A 19,245-nucleotide genomic window follows, 5' to 3' on the forward strand; every position below is an offset into this window, starting at 1 on the left:
TTCATATCAGTCATATAAAATGTTTTACTCCGTTCCGAGAGCTGCGAAAACCCAAGTCTTTATAAATGAACTTAAAACTCCATTAAATAAATATTTACTACTTACAGTAACCTTTAAAAAATCGAATAAACAACGAATAAAGAAAGAAGTTTTCTAGAAATGGGGTTTGGCACTAAAACACAATGTGACCAAATGAAAGTGTAAGCAAAATGCGATTGTTGATTTAACGAGAGAGAGAGAGAGAGAGAGAGAGAGAGAGAGAGAGAGAGAGAGAGAGAGAGAGAGAGAGAGAGAGAGAATGGATTTTTTACTAAAGCTTAATAATAACTCTATGACTCAATTATATTACTCATATTTCAAAATGAATATCTAAAATCAAAAGCAAAACTCAACTATCCCGAGATATGATCTAAAATAAAACTACCGTCACATCTACAGAATTTAAACGAATAATGCCCTCATAAATAATAGGACTACTTCAATCATGGAAAGTATTAACTAAATAAATACTTCAATTGTTCAGATACTTAAAAACACACACGTGCATTGCGGCAACGCAAATTGAATATACTCATATTTACTCCTTCAGAATCAATTACATAGTGTAAATGTACCTATAAATAATCTACTATGTGCTGACAGTTGTTTAAAATCTAAGAAAATACAATAACAATGAAATCAAATAGAATCGTTTAAACAATATTAAGACCAAATAAATAATCTACTATAGCCTATGCTGACAGTTGTTTAAGGTCTAAGAAAATACAATAACAATGAAATCAAATAGAATCGTTTAAACAATATTAAGACCAAAATGTCATTTCAGCTTAAAATCCTTAAAATCACACCCCTGCCAGGCACTTAACGTTTCCCAATCCTCATTTCCCGTTCCTTCCATTCATAAAACGAGAAGCGTCGCTCTGTTGTAAAGTGGTCTTAAATCAACAAACGTCATGGGGCTTGTGTATACAGTATAACTCTTGAGAAGAGGCTGGGGGTCCCATGGGATGTCTTAATGAAGAAGTTTGTTTGTTGACGGAGGGGAATTAAATCGAAAAGACCATTTAGTGGATTTTAGAGAAAAACTCTCCCATAAGAAGTAGAAAAGTGTTGTTTTTATGCTTGAACGAAATATAACTACACAGCTTCGGCAACTGATTCATTTCATTGAAAGGATTCTCGATATACCAGTAAAATTAATCCAGATTATTTTGTCTAATAAACAAAAACAGAGAGAGAGAGAGAGAGAGAGAGAGAGAGAGAGAGAGAGAGAATGGGTGGGTGGGGCGTGTGAACTGATCTTGACACCTTCATTATTGAACTTTTAAGTAATAGATTGCAACGAGTTGATGGTCACTATAGTGAGTATAGAAATGTGATATCTGGTGTTTTTGGTGCCATTACTTTTCATACCATATACACGCAGATGACCCTATTCTCTTTGCATCAACTCCATCTATTGAATGACCTTGGGTTGTTGAATCCCTTAATATAGATCTACTTAAATTTACTGCATGGTATAAATTATGAGGCATGAAGTTCAACACCAACAAAATTCAAAGTATGATTATAAGTAGGTCGAGGACAATGGCTCTTCAACATCCAGATCTGTGGACAGATAATGTTTAACTATATAAAAATTCTTTCAAATTTTTGGCACGATTCTTGACTGCAAATCTACTTTTGAGAAATACATTCGGTCTGATTCTTCTATCTTACTTTGTTGGATAAAAGTTACCCTCCATTAAATTTATAATATTTGATATTAATCTCTTGTACCGTCGTTTAGTTATTTCTTTGTGCATGTGCATAATTTTTTAAAATCATTCTGGCAATCATTTTCATTCAGATCTTTCACAGACTGTACCATCCTGTATGTTTACAGTTAATTCTAATCATCTTGCCTTCCCCATTCTAAGACTCAACACTACACAGTATTGTAAAAGTTTTATTCCCGATTTGACGAGATTGTGGAATGATCTTCCTAATCAGGCAGCTGAATGGGTGGAACTTCAAAAGTCAAACTTGCCGAAAATGTTTTTAAGCTGAACAGGTTGACATGACTCGAGTCCCTCTTCATAGTTTATATATGACAGATCTATTTTATCGTTGTTGCTGATATCAAGATATTCAATATTTTTCATTTATAAGGTCTACATCCTAATTTCCTTTTCTTTTCACCAGACTATTTACCCCTGTTGAAGCCCTTGGGTTTATAAAATAACACCCTGCTTTTCCAACAAGGGTTGTAGCTTAGCTAGTAATAATAATAATAATAATAATCATTATAAATGCTTACCAAATAGGGAACGGACTCTACCTAGCAATGCCTTACATGCACATAGTATAATTCAATTGGCTTGCATGAGCCTTAAGGATATCATCATTTAGCAAAGGCCTGACATCCAAACTAAGACTTCCATAAACTAATTACATACTTATGTAGATATTTGAAATAGATTTTAAAGTATTACCGAAAAATTTTAAAAGATGTATGGTATAATTTGTTGAAGCTTTAGATGTAAGACTTCAAACAATAAAAATAAAAGTACATAACCGATATAGGGTACTTTGACGGGGTATACATATAATTTTGAAATAAGAGTTTTGTAATAAATGCAGACTCTCCTACTTGTGTATAATGAAAAATACAACAGTAAAGCATATTTTTTTAGTACTGCTACCCTATTAGTTTAAGTAATTACATTTGAAAATAATTAGGTCTACAAGAGGTAAATTTGATATATACCACCAGATATGCTTTGAAAAATGTTCATAATCTACTTAAAAACTGTTCTATTACTTGAATAATGATATAAATTATACTAAAATCTACGCAATGCGAAAAAGGTAAAATTATTTGAATAATGATATAAATTATACTAAAATCTACGCAATGCGAAAAAGGTAAAATTATTTATATACTTTTTTTCGATCCATTTAATCGCGGAGCAAAATTATTCACTAACCAAGGTAAGTATATTTGCAAGAATCGCTTACATGACAATACTCACTAGATTTTAATGTGTAAAAAAGAAGAAGAAATTGAATAAATAAAACGGGGAAAGGACCATGCTCGGTGTTAAGGAAGACTTAATTTAGATGCAGAGGCACTGTAAAAATTGATATCTAGTCGAGACACTGAATGTAAATAGGAACATCCATGCAATATGATATCGCACAAGCTTTTACAGACAATTGCTATTCAAGGAAAGTAATGATATTCTGTCTTCGACGGCATTCAAATCGGAGATATACTCCGATGATTTAAACCACCACCCCCTTCTCTCATAACCACCCAAAACACATTATACTGAATGTCTTAAAGTGAAATGGCTTTCTTAAGTTTTTACTTCTCCACAAATGTGTTTGATACCGTTCTTACCAAAGAAAGGGAATGGATGACAAAAAACTAATATTGCATGGTGACATTTAAAACAAATATTAATGACAACTTGGTCCACATATCGAGCTGAGTTTGTGACCTAAATTTAGGTGCATAACTGGACTGTAGTCTACTTTGTCTCTCAGTGGACAAATAATGTGGATAATAATCGGTGGATATCGCCTTAGCAACATTGTTTGTATAAAGAAGTATTTGGATGGATATTCTGTAAAATAAACTTGTGATTAACTATGCAACTAATAGGACTGACTACAATAACTAACTTTTACAACCTAGCCAAAGTGCAATAAGAAACTACAAAACATAATAAAGAATAATAATTCTAACAAAAGGTATCCCATCCCAAAAGAGGATTACTCCTAAAATAAACGAATTACACTGTCTCCCTATCAAAATTCGAATAGAATTTAAGACATGTGCAATAAGTCATTAAGTTATCAGATCCGGACGTCCAAAATAATTAATAGAATTTGCTATACATCGCGTTGCATACAAATCATATTAAAACGAGAACAAATACGGATGGTTTCAAGTTATTCAAGCAAAGATGTGTCTACAGTAGGTTCAATCATTCGACTCAAAATGATACAAGCAGCTCCCACTACACATACGGAAAACTCGAGATATTCTGGCTTTCTTGTTTTCGAAATGTGGATTATCGATTAACAAGGATTACGCTGTATGATACACCCAATATTTAAAGAATGTATACGATAAACATAATGTAGATTCTGCATGGAACATGGGCCTCACGCATGTGTCAGGACCAACAAAGCCATTAAAAAAATAAAATCAGTCTACTCAGAATTCATCTACACAAAAACCCAGAACGACAAAGAGATGATGACTTTTGTTTGCACCAATCCTTCTTTTCCCTCACTAATACATATCTTAGATAACTTGCTGATACAAATAAGATAATAATGCTCAGTCACCGTTAGCTTGCAACGATCTGGTAAGGATCTTGTACGGTATAAGATCTCGTATAGAACCGAATCACAATTCAGTCTGTAACGCAGAGCAAGAAGAAAACTTAAAAACAGGAATTTTGATAAGACAAGGCTACCTGCACAGACAGATAATAAAAGACGTCTAGTGAATGACCCTTTTTTATCAGACCAATTGCAGAGAACTGGAGAGAGATACAGCTCTAACCAACTGTAGTCTGTTCTCTGTAACTGCATAGCAGCTGCCATGAGCAGAGCAAGTATTTCCACACGTTCCGACGCATGCGCTCATCAACACAAATGATTCTGTATCAATGACCTTCAATTCGAATACGATCATTTAGCAGTAAAATAATCATTTAGTATTTTATTAGAATATAAAATGGAATTGATATGAAATACGAATTCTGAAAATGAAAACAAAAACGTTGTTAAAAACTAACACAATATAAACAGCATGATGCTGTAAGAAAACGAATCTCAACGGCTAAAACATACCAAGAGATTCAAATTTGACTCCAAGGACCCTTCAGCGCTACAGTCCTGGTATCCCGACCCCCCCCCCCCCACCCCTTCCCATCCACAACACGAAGTAACCCCACTCTTAACAACTGGCGTCTTTTTGTCACAAATGTCTGATCCGATAAACCAAATGCAGGGAATTCTCATTTGATTTGTTTACTTGGATTATTTCTGTCTTAACTATGTATTATAATCAATTACATTATATAATCTGTGATCAAAGTATGTCAAAAATTCCTCTCTCTCAAATATATATATATATATATATATACATACATACATACATATACCAAGGCACTTCCCCCAATTTTGGAGGGTAGCCGACATCACAAATGAAACAAAACAAATAGGGGACCTCTACACTCTACGTTCCTCCCAGCCTATATATATATATATATATAGAGAGAGAGAGAGAGAGAGGAGGAGAGAGAGAGAGGAGAGAGAGAGACTTATTGCAAACACTGCTGCTTGGCCTCTCCCTGCTGTAGATCCTCCTGCTTCAAGGACGGTTGATTTAAAGTGCCTTCAATGCGTCCAATTCCTGAGAATTGTCTGAACTATATATATATATATATATATATAATATATATATATATATATGTCTATATATATATATATATATATATAGACATATATATATAGGGAATACGAGTTAGAATGTAACGAATTATAGAACAAAGGCAGCTTGAGGTGAAGGGGCATGAAGGTCAGTCCATTATTTAATATCGTTCAATAACATTGGTTCTAAAAATAAAACATTCCAAGGGAGGACATACATGACATATATAAGGAGAGAGAGAGAGAGAGAGAGAGAGAGAGAGAGATTTGGGAAAATGTTATTGCACCATACTCTAGATTAAATCCAAACTTTCAAGACTTCTTCAACGTATAATGTTGTACAGGTCAAGGAAATTTGACAATAAAACCACCCAGTTTACATTACTTTACACAACCTGCACAGCAAAGCAAACAAAGCACCGAACGTCTCGACCACGCTGCCTTCAAGAATCTGGGCAATGAAAACCCCTAAAAGTGGCAAGGCAGCACATTCTTGCAACTTCATGCAAGCACTAGCATCTCAGTTGTCAGGATCTTTGCCTGAACTCCACAATGTGCTTGCAGGCAGACCGAGATTATTGAGATCATACGGATTTGTAATATAAGGAGCCGGGCATTCAGAATGAACGCTAGTGAAGCTAATGTATTTATAAGAGATCTACTGGTGAATGCATATCCGAAGACCATTGTATCAACAGCGGCACTACTTGACGACACATACGAACTACCCCGTATTCGTAACCACTTCCCTTTAAATAATACTATGTCTTGCTATGATATGCGCTTACCATAATCCTCTATAAGTAACAAGAGGAAGTGACAACTGGTTTACCAGCTAAATTTGAAGTTGAATAAGGTGCATAACAAATTAACAGGCGATCAAGACCAGAGAGAAATCAAAATCTTCAAAAAATTATAGATATAAAAAAATACATTTTCAATGCTAAAACCTTAAACTAAAGTTTAGTCTAAGAGCATAGCTTGTAGGCAAGGCATATTGCCCTAAAAATCAAAGAAATATTAATAAACAAAATTAAGGCAATTAAAAAGAAGCCCTTATAAAAATAAAATAATAATGATAATAAAAAGAAAACTTTGCAATGTAACAATGGTTGTACGCAGATTAACGAACTTTTCATATAAAACATCACGACATCATATACCCCCTTGGAGTGGCACTGTGCCAAAGCCACGCGACTTTTGTTTTCATAGAAATTATTATCCGCGACACAGATAAAAGTAAATAAACACTTTGTAACGCTTGAAACGTTTGTCCGGATGTGCACGAGCCCTGTAAGTTGAAACGGTCACTCAGATTTCAGACTACATAACTATAGTAATAGTAGCTTTTGAAAGTTCAATATATATATATATATATTATATACTCAGAGAGAGAGAGAGAGAGAGAGAGAGAGAGTTCAACGTCAATAAATATGATACAGTAGAGAACAGAAATAATCGCTATCATACTTATATAGTTTTTTTGCTATAATATTATGAGATATTACAAGAATCTAGTACTTCAAGGATAAGGCTCCAAAATAAAAACCATTCATAATCACACTAAGTAAGAGAGATCATAAAAAATACAGCCATATATTTGAAATGTCCATCAATATTTCAAATGAACACTCACTAAGCTATCCTCATCACTTCGCAATCAAACGTATTAATTAACCCGAAATTACATTCAGGCGGCCTTTCAAACTCATTACCCACTATCACATTACTGTCAATTGCATCTCAACTCAACTCAACCATTTGCTGCTCCGTCCTTACCTCATTCATGGCATCCTAACCCCGGTTTTAAGGATAGAAAAGTAATCAAAATATGAAGCTTAAACATTAATGTAAATATCCGTGCAAAGTTTAAATGATACTAGTGATAACTGGTCATATTAAACTAGAAAAAGAAATGAGAAACTTCTATAAACATGGAAAATTTTATATCTCAAATAAATGACAAATATTTCGTGTGCAGTTCAAATAAATGTCGTCTATACAAAAACTGACGGCTAATACTTTGAGAGAGAGAGAGAGAGAGAGAGAGAGAGAGAGAGAGAGAGAGACTATAAATTACGGGACAAAAAAAAAATAAACGCATCCTGTTTAGTTGGCTCACCAGTGATTCACCTCAACTCACACACAAACACACACTCTCTCTCTCTCTCTCTCTCTCTCTCTCTCTGCGATGTTTTAAAATCAAAGTTCGTCGACCGTCCTCACGGCTTACATCCAACCCCCCCCCCCTCCTATTCTTTCAATTGCTATGTCTTCCCATCGAACCGTACAACGAGGGAGGGAGAGACAATAAGGGTACCAAAGTATGGGAGTAAACAACACACCTGGCCAATCCGATAAAGATGAGAGAGAGAGAGAGAGAGAGAGAGAGAGAGAGAGAGAGGATGCACATCAACTTCATAGATAGTTTTAAGCTTTATCCTTTACATTAATATTTACTGATTTGAAAATTCCGGTTATAAAGTCTATCAAAAAGTGCCCCAATGAGTAACTTAGTTTCTTATAGCCAGAGATCCATAATGGGTTTGTACAAAAAAAAAAAAAAAAAAATACCTTTCAAATAAATATTTAATAATTAAATCGTGAAAATGGAAAATCGAAAACAAAGCTAAAAATGTCAGTATTATTGCAACACAGATACATTAAGAAACCAACTCTTGGAAAAAAAACTATGAGGAAGCAGAGATTACTGTAGGGTACATCTCTCTCTCTCTCTCTCTCTCTCTCTCTCTCTCTCTCATGCGACACGCACAAGTTAACGTTAAGGCTTAAATTTCAAACCGCCTTGATACTGAATTAGATACATCGCAGCAGTACATGAAAACCGAGTGTTGTTGGCGAATAAAATTTATACAAAGAAAGTTAAAAGGGAAAGAAAATGTGCAGACAGTAGTCTAAGTACTACATAATCTTCTTCCACTTGACACACATTCCAACTCGCCTCAAATCCTATATCTTTCGAGTACCTCACGCGCCTGCTCTTTCGAATATACAATTAAACGCTGTTTTTTTTTTTACGAATATCTCATTTCTGTCAAAACATATCAAAGATTAAGGATTTATTGGCATGACTGGTTTTTCCAAGTTATTGGAGCCAAGATGATCATTCTAGAGTTTTAAAATATACGGCCAAAAGACTATACAGTATGTAACCAGTTCCCACTAGACATCTGGAGGACTGAATAATTGAAGATATTAAAATATTCACTAAGTTGAAACCTTTGTTTTCAATGTGCTTCAAAAAGTGGATTTGACAAATGACGTGAAATACGCTATTCGAAATACATAAGAATGTATACGACATACAGATATTGTATGTCATGTAAGACAGTGTTCCCATGTGTGATAAGACCAGGAAATGAAGGTAATCTTCAAATAAAGGATGTTACGATCAATGCCTTCTGACTTATCTCTGGTGTAGATTGAAAAAATAAGGTACTTATTGATCATTAGAAGAGAAAAATGATCGTGCCATAAAATTCATTAATTTGTTTGGTAGCACTACTGTATAAACAAGTTGTAAAATCACTATCCCTCTACCACTCTCGATTATAGTATTTTTTTTTCTTTTTAAAATGCCGTGGCAATTTCATTGTCATCTTTTTTTAAAAGCTGCCTCAGTAATTTCAAAGTTACTTATTGGTAAAGCCCAGAGGAGATGAATATGTTGTACTAAACTGCCCTTTGCAAAAAAACAATAAAGTACTTATAAACAGAACAAAGAAAAACTGAAATAAACTACAAACAAAAATGTCATGAACGTCCAAAAATAACAGAACTGTACTAATCAGGGCCACCCATACTTGGTTGGTTTGCTGTGAGCGATCAGAAGTCTCCCACCATCACCAATCCGCCTTGGCCAGCGTGATGATGAAAACTGGCCTAACCCCAGACATGCATAAGGACATGTTTGAGACCTTTGTTCCCCGTGAACTAGAAACAGCTGTATTTGTTATATATATATATATATATATATATATATCTATATATATCTATCTATCTATCTATCTATCCATATATATCTATCTATCTATCCATATATATCTATCTATCTATCCATATATATCTATCTATCTATCCATATATCTATCTATATATATATATATATATCTATCTATATATATATCTATCTATCCATATATATATATATATATACACACACACACACACACACACACGCGTACACACTGGTTTGCATCAATAAATGCCTTCAAATCACCGTACAGTGTAGCCTACAGGTCGCAAATTTATTCATGCATGTTAACTATTTCAAAGCTTTCAACCTTAAACCCCCAAAAGTAATTGTTCCCTCTTAAACACACCACAACAGCCCCAAAAGTATGTTTTCATTTGAAAGCAAATAACACAAGCCGTATTTATGACCGTAAAATGAGGACTGCTAGTTATCTAAAAGACTCAAAATCCTTTCTGAAAACAGCTTCACACAACATAAAAATAAAACGCCTGTGGGAAAAAATTAAGCTCCAATTAATAGCTAACACTTAGTAAATGAACTCTTTGTGGGGAAATCGTTTTTTTTATTTGAAATCTATTGTATAAGATTTATTCTATAATCATTTCCTTGGTTTGTAAGTGTATATATCCTAGCGTCCCATGGTGTGAGCCTAATAGTTTTGATACCCTCTATGCATTTTCCAAATTCTGTTACGATGAATTCATCCTAATTCCAAAAACGAGAAAAGAAAGCGTTACATAAGAACATCACAATACAAATAAAAGATTGGGGCGAGATGAATAGTACATACTTTCAATAATCATTATTCAAACTTGTAAAACAAAGACAATAAAAGACCAGCAACCTTAGCATAAACTAAAAGAATTCAATATCCAAATGAGAAAAAGATAAACTTGCTAATGGGGACAGACATAGAACTCTTGAATAAGCATTACTATTACTATTGAAAACAGGATTTATATAACCAAGGGGTCTAAAAGGAAATAAGAAAATAAACTACAGGAGAAGTAGTGAACAATTACAACAACAAAATCTTTTAAAAACAGCTACTTTAATGTTTCGTATATATATATATATATATATATATATATATATATATATATATATATATAATATATATATATATATATATATATATATATATATATATATATATATATATATATATATATATATATATATATAAAGAGGACGAAATATAGGATTGAATAGTGTGCATCACGCATTCTAAAGTTTAAGAGTACTACTTAGCACTCGAATCTCTAGCAGGAAGGTCGTTCTACAGGTCTTAATCAACACCTGCATCTACCCAAAACAAGAATGTTATTCACACCACTGGGTCTCGGCCAAGTATAAACTTTAACTGATGAAGGTGCGTCTGTCTGCAACTTGTATCACCCTGCTAGGTGACAGGCCTTGGCGTAAAATAAAGAAGCCGATACGGGGAAGAAACTCCGAAAAGGAAAAGGCATTATTATTGTGTGGCAGAATAGATTTTAATTAACACGTATGACCTCCAGTAGTTTTCTTGTAATTCAAAAGGAACGTCCGCAATAATTAAATAAATAAGAGAGAGAGAGAGAGAGAGAGAGAGAGAGAGAGAGAGAGAGAGAGAGAGAGAGAAGAGAGAGAGAGAGAGAGAGAGAGAGAGATTGCCCAGACGAGGTATTACGTACTAACTTTTATATATTTAAAAGAGCAATAAATGGACAAAGAAAGTTTAGTTTTTTTACGATACACTTGTTCTCCAACCCATCAGCGACCAGCATCTGTCGATTAAGTGGATAATTAAAATTGCTGGTTATGTTAACATGTTAGTATTCGTCCAGTTTGATAATCTAACACTGATCCCTCTGCTTGCGGACTATATGCACTTACACCGCGTGGTTAGCGAGGAAAATTTTTTTAAATGATTACCACTAAATAGAACAAAGTCTTATAAAAAAACAGATAAATTACATAAAATTGGTTTTCAATAGAACCTATGATAAGAGAGCACTGTACTTAAAATTCCCACCACAGTCTTAAATATGATACATTTTTGCACCAAATTTCAGATTTTGTTTAAACTGCTAACCTCAAACAAGCAAACTAACAAAAAAAAAAAAAAAATCTTATGCCAACCCCAGATGCACCAGCAAGATTCAAATAGATTCCTATAGAACCAACCCCTCTAAACCACTTACGAGGTCATCTACACGAAGGGGGGAGGGGAGGTGGTCAAACAAGTTCCACCATAGCACCCCAAGGTTAAAAATTCGACATTCCTGCGCCAGTCTGAATATTAAATAATAAACGACCAAAAGGCCTTGGTGGCTTAGTTAAGCAAGCCACCACGATCCACAAGGGTAAGCGACAGGGAAACCCAGACCAGGATTAATAAGAGTAGTCCAGACCCAGACATGGATAGGTTAAGCATGGGAGAATAATCGGTTGAAACATTGGATTTGACATCTGAAACCGTCTGGGTGCAAATCATAAAAAAGAACACAAAAAGAAAAAGAAAACTATGCAATTATTGTATCAAATCAACATGAAGACCATAAACATGTGTTCCTTTATATAAATAAAATTATGGTTAAACCACTTTGCACTACTGTACTCTTACTAATACTTAACTTTCCAAACTATTCCCTACCATGGTTGGTTAGCTAACTGTCCCGACTCTTCTTTCACCAACATTTCCTATCAGCTAAAAGAAACCGGCAGATAAGGAGAGATTGCGAAAATAAGTTTGTGCGCGCGCGAAATAAGGTTATGATTTTGGCGGGAAATGCCTCAAAGGACGAATTCTCTTTTGAAAACGCACAGTGAAACGTGGACTTGAGATGATCAGTTTCCGTAAGGCTTTCCTCTGTGCCAATAAATGTAAATATCACCGAAACCTTAAAAAAAATGTAGGGGGGTCATATCCCCCTTTGGTCTTGATCTGGGAAAATGTCATTAGATGTTATATATGTTATTTTATAAAAAGTCTGACAAGGCGTAATATGATACAGGAAGTTCTGTTAATATCTTCAACTTCGCCCCTCCCCCAGCTACCACACCCCTACTCTTTGAGTTCTAAAGTAAGTATTTTCTCAAATGTTGTTTTCAACATTTAACAGGGGAAACTTGAATCATCTGAAAACCAGACCAAACTAACATTTCTCTATTTGAGGAAAACAGTTCGTTTACGTGTAGCAAGATTGCCAGCGAATGGAAGTTCACTATTGATGAAGATACTGATTAATAAATACAAATATGCTTCGGATGTCTGAATGTTGCTAGAGAAATGTGGTAAAATGTGCTGAGCCGGATTCGAAACATAACAAACAACCCCAAAAATCAATAGAAAATATGAATAAGTTACATAGACAAGGTTTTTTGGGGAGATTTTCAACTATTATAATTTCTCACAATAGAGATTTTGCTGAATGAAAATAAAAATTCTATGGTTAAATTTGTTTAGTTTTGTCGCAGATTATACATTATAAAGGAGCGAACACTTCTCTTGTTTCTTCTTGTTTTGGGTTTAAATCCAACCCTGCCTTAACATTAAGCGCTGTACAATAAGAAACCAAAAAATATGTACAGGAGAAAAATTACAATGTACATTAATTTAATTACCAACTTTTTAAACATACACACCAAAGCAATTGGCATCGATCAAACAGCCAACACAACATTATTTTCATATCAATTGGATGTATACCAACGAAAACATGGATATACTGTACTGCAGGAGAATGCAGGTGAGAGAGAGAGAGAGAGAGAGAGAGAGAGAGAGAGAGAGAGAGAGAGAGAGAGATTCCTAGAACTTATCAATTTCAAATTATGTAAGCCATCATTATTGCGTTCCCTATTTGATAGCCAAAAACAATTTTTAAAAAGTAATGACAACAATGCCTTCTTAATAATAAACAAAAATAACAACAAACTCTAATGAAAGAGTGCATAATACACAGCCTTACATGCCCAGAGAAAAACCAGGCATTCAAAGGACATCAAAATTAAGGGTACACTCGAGGCACTGGGAGTTTATGGGTCCTGGGCACAGAGAATATTTGAAATTCTCCAGACAGACTTATCCAAACACCCAACGATTGGCTTATGTCGAGGTTAATGTGTAGTAGACATGTGATTTAGAATTGTGTATACCATATTGCTTTTAAGAGTATTTTGGTTTGGAAAAAAATTTATTGTAATTAAAAATAAGCTAATCTAAATTTGTATATAACGCAGGGTGAAGAACGGCAATAAAGGCAATAAAAAGTAATTATGTAAAAAAAAATACATAATTGAAATAGATTTTAATAGTCATATCTTTACACAAGAACATCACCTTTTTCACTTCAGCCCTGTAACGAATTTATTTTTCACTTCATTTATCCATGTAATATAAGTTTTAAACTGGAGTGACATTTTTAATAGTACCTTAAACATTAATATTTCTTCTTATATCAACCCTTTAGAGCCAACTACAGGGAGCATGTCAGTAAAAACACTTAATAATATTTAATATAGGCAACACAATAAGGGATAAAATCAGAATCATCTACAAGGACTAGCCCGAGATGACTGAAAGCATCCAGCCCTTGTCCCTTCACTTCTAATATGACAAAGCTGCCATGCTTAACACGCTAATAAAAAGTCTGCGGGTTGTCAAGTGTGAACTTATTTTTGAAATATTCATATCAAGGACATCTGTTCCCTCAAATTTCAGAAATTATTAAATTTTTAATAAAACTGAGCCACAAAGGGTGAAACGGCAACTTTGTTTTAATTACCTTAATTTGTACATTTCGGTCATCATTTCAGATAGTGTTTTTTATTTATATGGTCATCTTTTTTACTAAGAAATCAATTCACAAAATTATGTAGCAAACATTCTACAACGTAATCACAGTAGTTCTACAACTTTAATTAAAATGCTATTTACTCTGGAATTACTAGTAAACCGACACTTTACATACAGACAATGTTGGTTCGTCCGACTTCAAACCTAAGTTGCTGAAGTTGTTAATGTTTATGAATAATTTCCCTCTCTTCAAACGGGCATCAATGATTTTAATTTTAATCCATCACATTTAAAATATTATAAAAACGTCAATAATAATAAATGCATTTTCTATAAAATGCATAAAACCATTTTGCGACAAGAAACTGTTGCAGAGTAAACAGCGAAACGAAAGAGCAATTATAAATCATATGAATAGAACTCTTTCGTTTTCACTTCTGCACAAACTATTCGAACAAGTACAGTTCCTTTTAGGCTAGAGAAAATTGCAAGGGAATTTACACTAAAGAGTGGTCATTAAAAAGTAACTCATATCAGTTCCCTTTGCTAAGAAGCCAGAACGCATCTACAGAGAAAGTAGTTTTTTTTAAAGAAAGCAGCCATAGAACGACACCATCATGAGAGAGAGAGAGAGAGAGAGAGAGAGAGAGAGAGAGAGAGAGAGAGAGAGAGAGAGAGAGCGTATAACTGTCGCACATCAAACAATCTCAAGGACAAGAACAATCAAAATACTTGGCCCGAAGGAATTGCGGGGGGGGGGGGGGAATGGAAGGCAAGACTCTTCCTCACAGGGCTTAGTCTGACACACCTCAAAACACTACTTCAAAAACACCAAGAAAGAATTATGTACAACAGCCAAATACATAGTACTGATACGTAAATGGAGCGGGGCCCCTCTAAGGCGTATGGAATTAAATATTGATGGTCCCTCTAAGGTACAAACGAAATCCGACAAAAGTGTGGTTTGCCCATGTGTGAAATGCTGAATACCTAAGAATGTGTACGATAAACTGTACGCTAAGGTCCTGTAGAAAGTAGGGTTCCCCTGCAGCATAAGACCAGAAAACCAGCCCTTAAGGTAAAGTAAATATATATGGTTGGTATTATAGTGACTTACTAGTTACTTTCACACGGCATATTGAAACCAGGATTAACCTGTCCTCCTTACATGTTCTGTTCCAAAAGCTTACTAAAACTACTCACTAACAAAATTGAAAAAATGTTACCGTTTAAATCGAAAAGATACCTAAACTCCATTTTAAAATTAAAACCTGAATAGAGTGTAAGAGAAGTTAATTCTACCTAAATTTGAATGTCAAGACTAATTCAAGAATAAAAAAAAAAATTTCATACACAAAGGCATGACAGTAACCATTACTGAAAATCCTAATTTTCGTTTACAACCACAGATGCTTACGATCAAACCACTACTTATAAACTACTATATAGACTCTACGAGAAAGGAGGGATGAGGTAGAAACTAGGAGGGTAGAAATGCCGAAGGAGTTTGGTGGAGGGAGAGAGCAAGCTCTTCGAGTCTCGGACTCTCGGTCAGCATAAGGCTGCTCAGGCAGGCGTCTGTTTAAGACTGCTAGAAAAGTGAGCTGGAGCTGCCGTTAAGATTTCAAATATTCCGTGGTAAAAAAGAAAAAGTTATCAGCATGAATTAGAGGACCAGCTGCTACAACGACTAAGACTTGGATACATTACACGAAGAATGTCTTTATGGTTTTATATCTTTCTAGATTTAACGCGTCCCAATGCACGTGTCCTCGAAATTCAAGGGGGTCTGCCAGACTAACTTATCGATCAGACGAAGAAACGCAACATGGCACCCCTGCTCCACGCCGATGGCAACGCCGGCTGTCAAAATCCAGTTCATTCATGGAGCGCGTTCACGGCCAGTTTCAACGGTTCCTCTTCAGATTCTGCCCCAAATTCGTTTCATCACACTTTTCCAGGGTTTGGCTTCCACTTCACAATGCAATGACCCATATTTAGAAAAGAGTATGGAAGTCTTATCACCTACTAAAATAAGTTTGTTTTAACTAAACTGCTAAAATCCAGCCTCGTTATATTATATTTCGTTTGTTTCACATATTTACAAAAGCAACGCCTTTAAATAACCATTTAACCCTTCTGTAAGTTCAAATACCGAAGTAAGGAATACTAAAAATAAATATTAATTCTTACTTCAAGGAAACTCAGTTTGAAAATTGCCGGCCATCGCTTGTTTTCGCAATTAAAGCTAAGGTCTCATAAGATGACAATAATTCTCCCACTTCCGGTTTTATTATACTTGTCATAACTACCTTACATCCATTTAAGCAAATAACAATAATGTCCCACTGATTAAAAACATTTACGCCCATTTTCATTGGTCATAAGCGGCACAAGAGATCAATCCCTAAATGTTTACGTAATATAATTCGAGACAACGTCGTGTACTTGGTATCTTTGCCACCTTTCTGGAATACGGAGCTTCATTGAATCCCTTATAAACACGCAGTACTTTAATCAGCCACGTAGGTTTATTGGCATCATTTCAGGACCGAGTAACTGAAATGCTTACTGCCTGACAACTATTGACGTACGGTACGATATTGACGGAAATGATAAACAATTCAGGTAGATCATGAATGTTTGCATCTACATATAAAATGCATTTAACTACTCTACATATAATAACCCTTTTGATATTCCCGTAATAGGACCCATATCCCCAAAGAAAACTTATATTCAAACAGGCACCAATCAAGCTATCCACGTTAACCTTTACATCTGACAGCAAGATTTTAAAGCAGAGACGCGTCTTTGATTTTTGAGAATGCCTAGATTATTTAACCAGCGGTTTGAAGCCAATTTCATTATCCCCTGTTAAAAGAGAACTATAAAACAGTAAACAGACAGTACAAAGGCTACGGTTCATTCTGTAATCAATTATTATTTAATACGCTGGCGTTACTTATGGCAATTCAATACTGCAAACCTTTCTCGTGACAGCCACGGGTATCTGATACACCTGTCAACTCCACGATATAGCTGAAATCAACAACTTCAAGTTCAGGCAACATAACTTCGTTGAGGTCTATCGAATCTATCTGTTATATCACAATTACCATACAAGAAATTATGTCTTATATACAAATGTGACCATTGAACTACAATACTTACTGTATAGCAATCACGTTACAGATACTTCGTTAAAACACCAAAAATCCACACGAGTCGTCTTAATCCCGGTAAGCTGAAATGTAAACACTAGCTCGCTTCAAAGTTACACATAAAAAAGGGCACCCACATATATCAACGGAAGAGCAATGCACAAATACATGTGTTTTATGCAGAAATTTATTACACACACGAACACAATCCCAACAAACTGTGTCCACCACTAAACGTTGGGTGGCTTGGTCGCCGTTCTGAGCACCAGACTGGCTCGTCGTATCTCTAGTTCTCTACAGCCAAGCGGCCACTCCGATGTACGAACACACTCAACATGCTTCAGTGCTCATACGCCACATTCAGAGTTGAAATATTAATCGTTTAATGTGGTTAAACTTTAGAATAGTTCGAGAACATGTCGTTGAATTACATGATTACTATAAACCTCATAACCCCACCATCAAGTAAATTCCATATTCTAATAAGATCAAATACTCAGAGCACTCAGAACGAACTAACAATGCCGGTGATCAAATTATTTGCCATGTCCCAAATTTAATGACTGTAAACTGATCAAACATTACAACCGAAATAACATTCTGGTTAATAATGGAGCAATTTCTAATGCAAGGGCAGTGTGCATAAGGAATAGCAAATGAGAAAGTTGCAATGTACTGTAATATATTTTTAATGACGTATGCAAACATATGATATGATATGTCATTACGTGCAGAGTACATAATCACAACTTTACACAACACCACGCATATATAATTATATATATATATATATATATATATATATATATATATATATATATATATATATATATATATATATATATATATATCTGCTTTCAGAACATTTTAGCTACAAATTTGGTTTAAAATATAAAACGTGTAATGAACAACTATAAACACATCATTACTATTCAATACTAGAAAAATACTTCCATGATATTACAGTTTATTCGATATACTGAATACAGTACATCAAAACTACTATAAAAATCAGAAAAAAAAAATTAAAGTAAAAGAAAATTAACATCTAGTGGAACTAATACATTTCATAAAATATCACTTTGGTTCCATTCCAAAGAATCTCACATAAGATCATTCCTATGCAAGAGAGAGAGAGAGAGAGAGAGAGAGAGAGAGAGAGAGAGAGAGAGAGAGAGAGAGAGAGATTCGTAACTTTACGAGCAATAACCGAGTTTTTAACTACTGACTTGGCCAGAAGCGAGCTAAACAAACCCCTACATTTCTGGTCAACCATAACTTCCTCTGGCAAGAAACTACAGTACCCTACACTGTCTGTCAAACATCTGCAGATAATCCTCAAGTTTAGTCTTACACATCACCCACTACGAATTCATAATAGCTGGCTTCATGGTTAATTTCTTTAAGTTTGAAAATATACAATATGATAATTAAGCGTATAATGGCAAATTAATATGATTTAATTAAATATTTAGTCAATTTTTCTAATAAAATCATCGAAACTGAAACTAAAATAATCAAGTGACGAAACTAAATGATTCGTTTAGTTAATAACTTTGGTGACTAAAAATAACAAAAAACTGTACACAGTTGTTGGTCATCAATTTGATAAGTTCAATTTATGATAAACATCGACCAAGACATCTGTAAAACTTATTAAAAAATAAGTCCTTAATGTACACCACATCTTTACTAAAATCTTCAATAACTATTATTTGCCTTGGGGAAAAAAAGTCTACAATTTCCTCCCCTCTTTTATCATTATTAAAACAAGATGAATCACATACAAAGAGTCAAACTCGACTTTTACAAAGCTAGCCCGATTAACACCGGGATATATATATATATATATATATATATATATATATATA

General features: G+C 34.4%; 1 protein-coding gene across 2 annotated transcripts in view; it reads right to left on the minus strand.

The window, feature by feature from the left end:
* The window catches only part of LOC137623223 (delta(14)-sterol reductase TM7SF2-like), a 98,697-nt gene that overhangs the window by 69,297 nt on the left and 10,155 nt on the right, over positions 1–19,245 (minus strand). The window contains exon 1 of one of the 2 annotated variants that reach the window (XM_068353945.1): positions 17,385–17,653. The exons of the other annotated variant lie outside the window; for it this stretch is intronic. The gene's annotated coding sequence lies outside the window, so the exon portion shown is untranslated. Of the gene's footprint in view, positions 1–17,384; positions 17,654–19,245 lie in introns of those variants that run through there. 2 annotated transcript variants of the gene reach the window in all.

This window comes from Palaemon carinicauda, chromosome 30, assembly GCF_036898095.1.
Source record: "Palaemon carinicauda isolate YSFRI2023 chromosome 30, ASM3689809v2, whole genome shotgun sequence".
Taxonomy (NCBI): domain Eukaryota; kingdom Metazoa; phylum Arthropoda; class Malacostraca; order Decapoda; family Palaemonidae; genus Palaemon; species Palaemon carinicauda.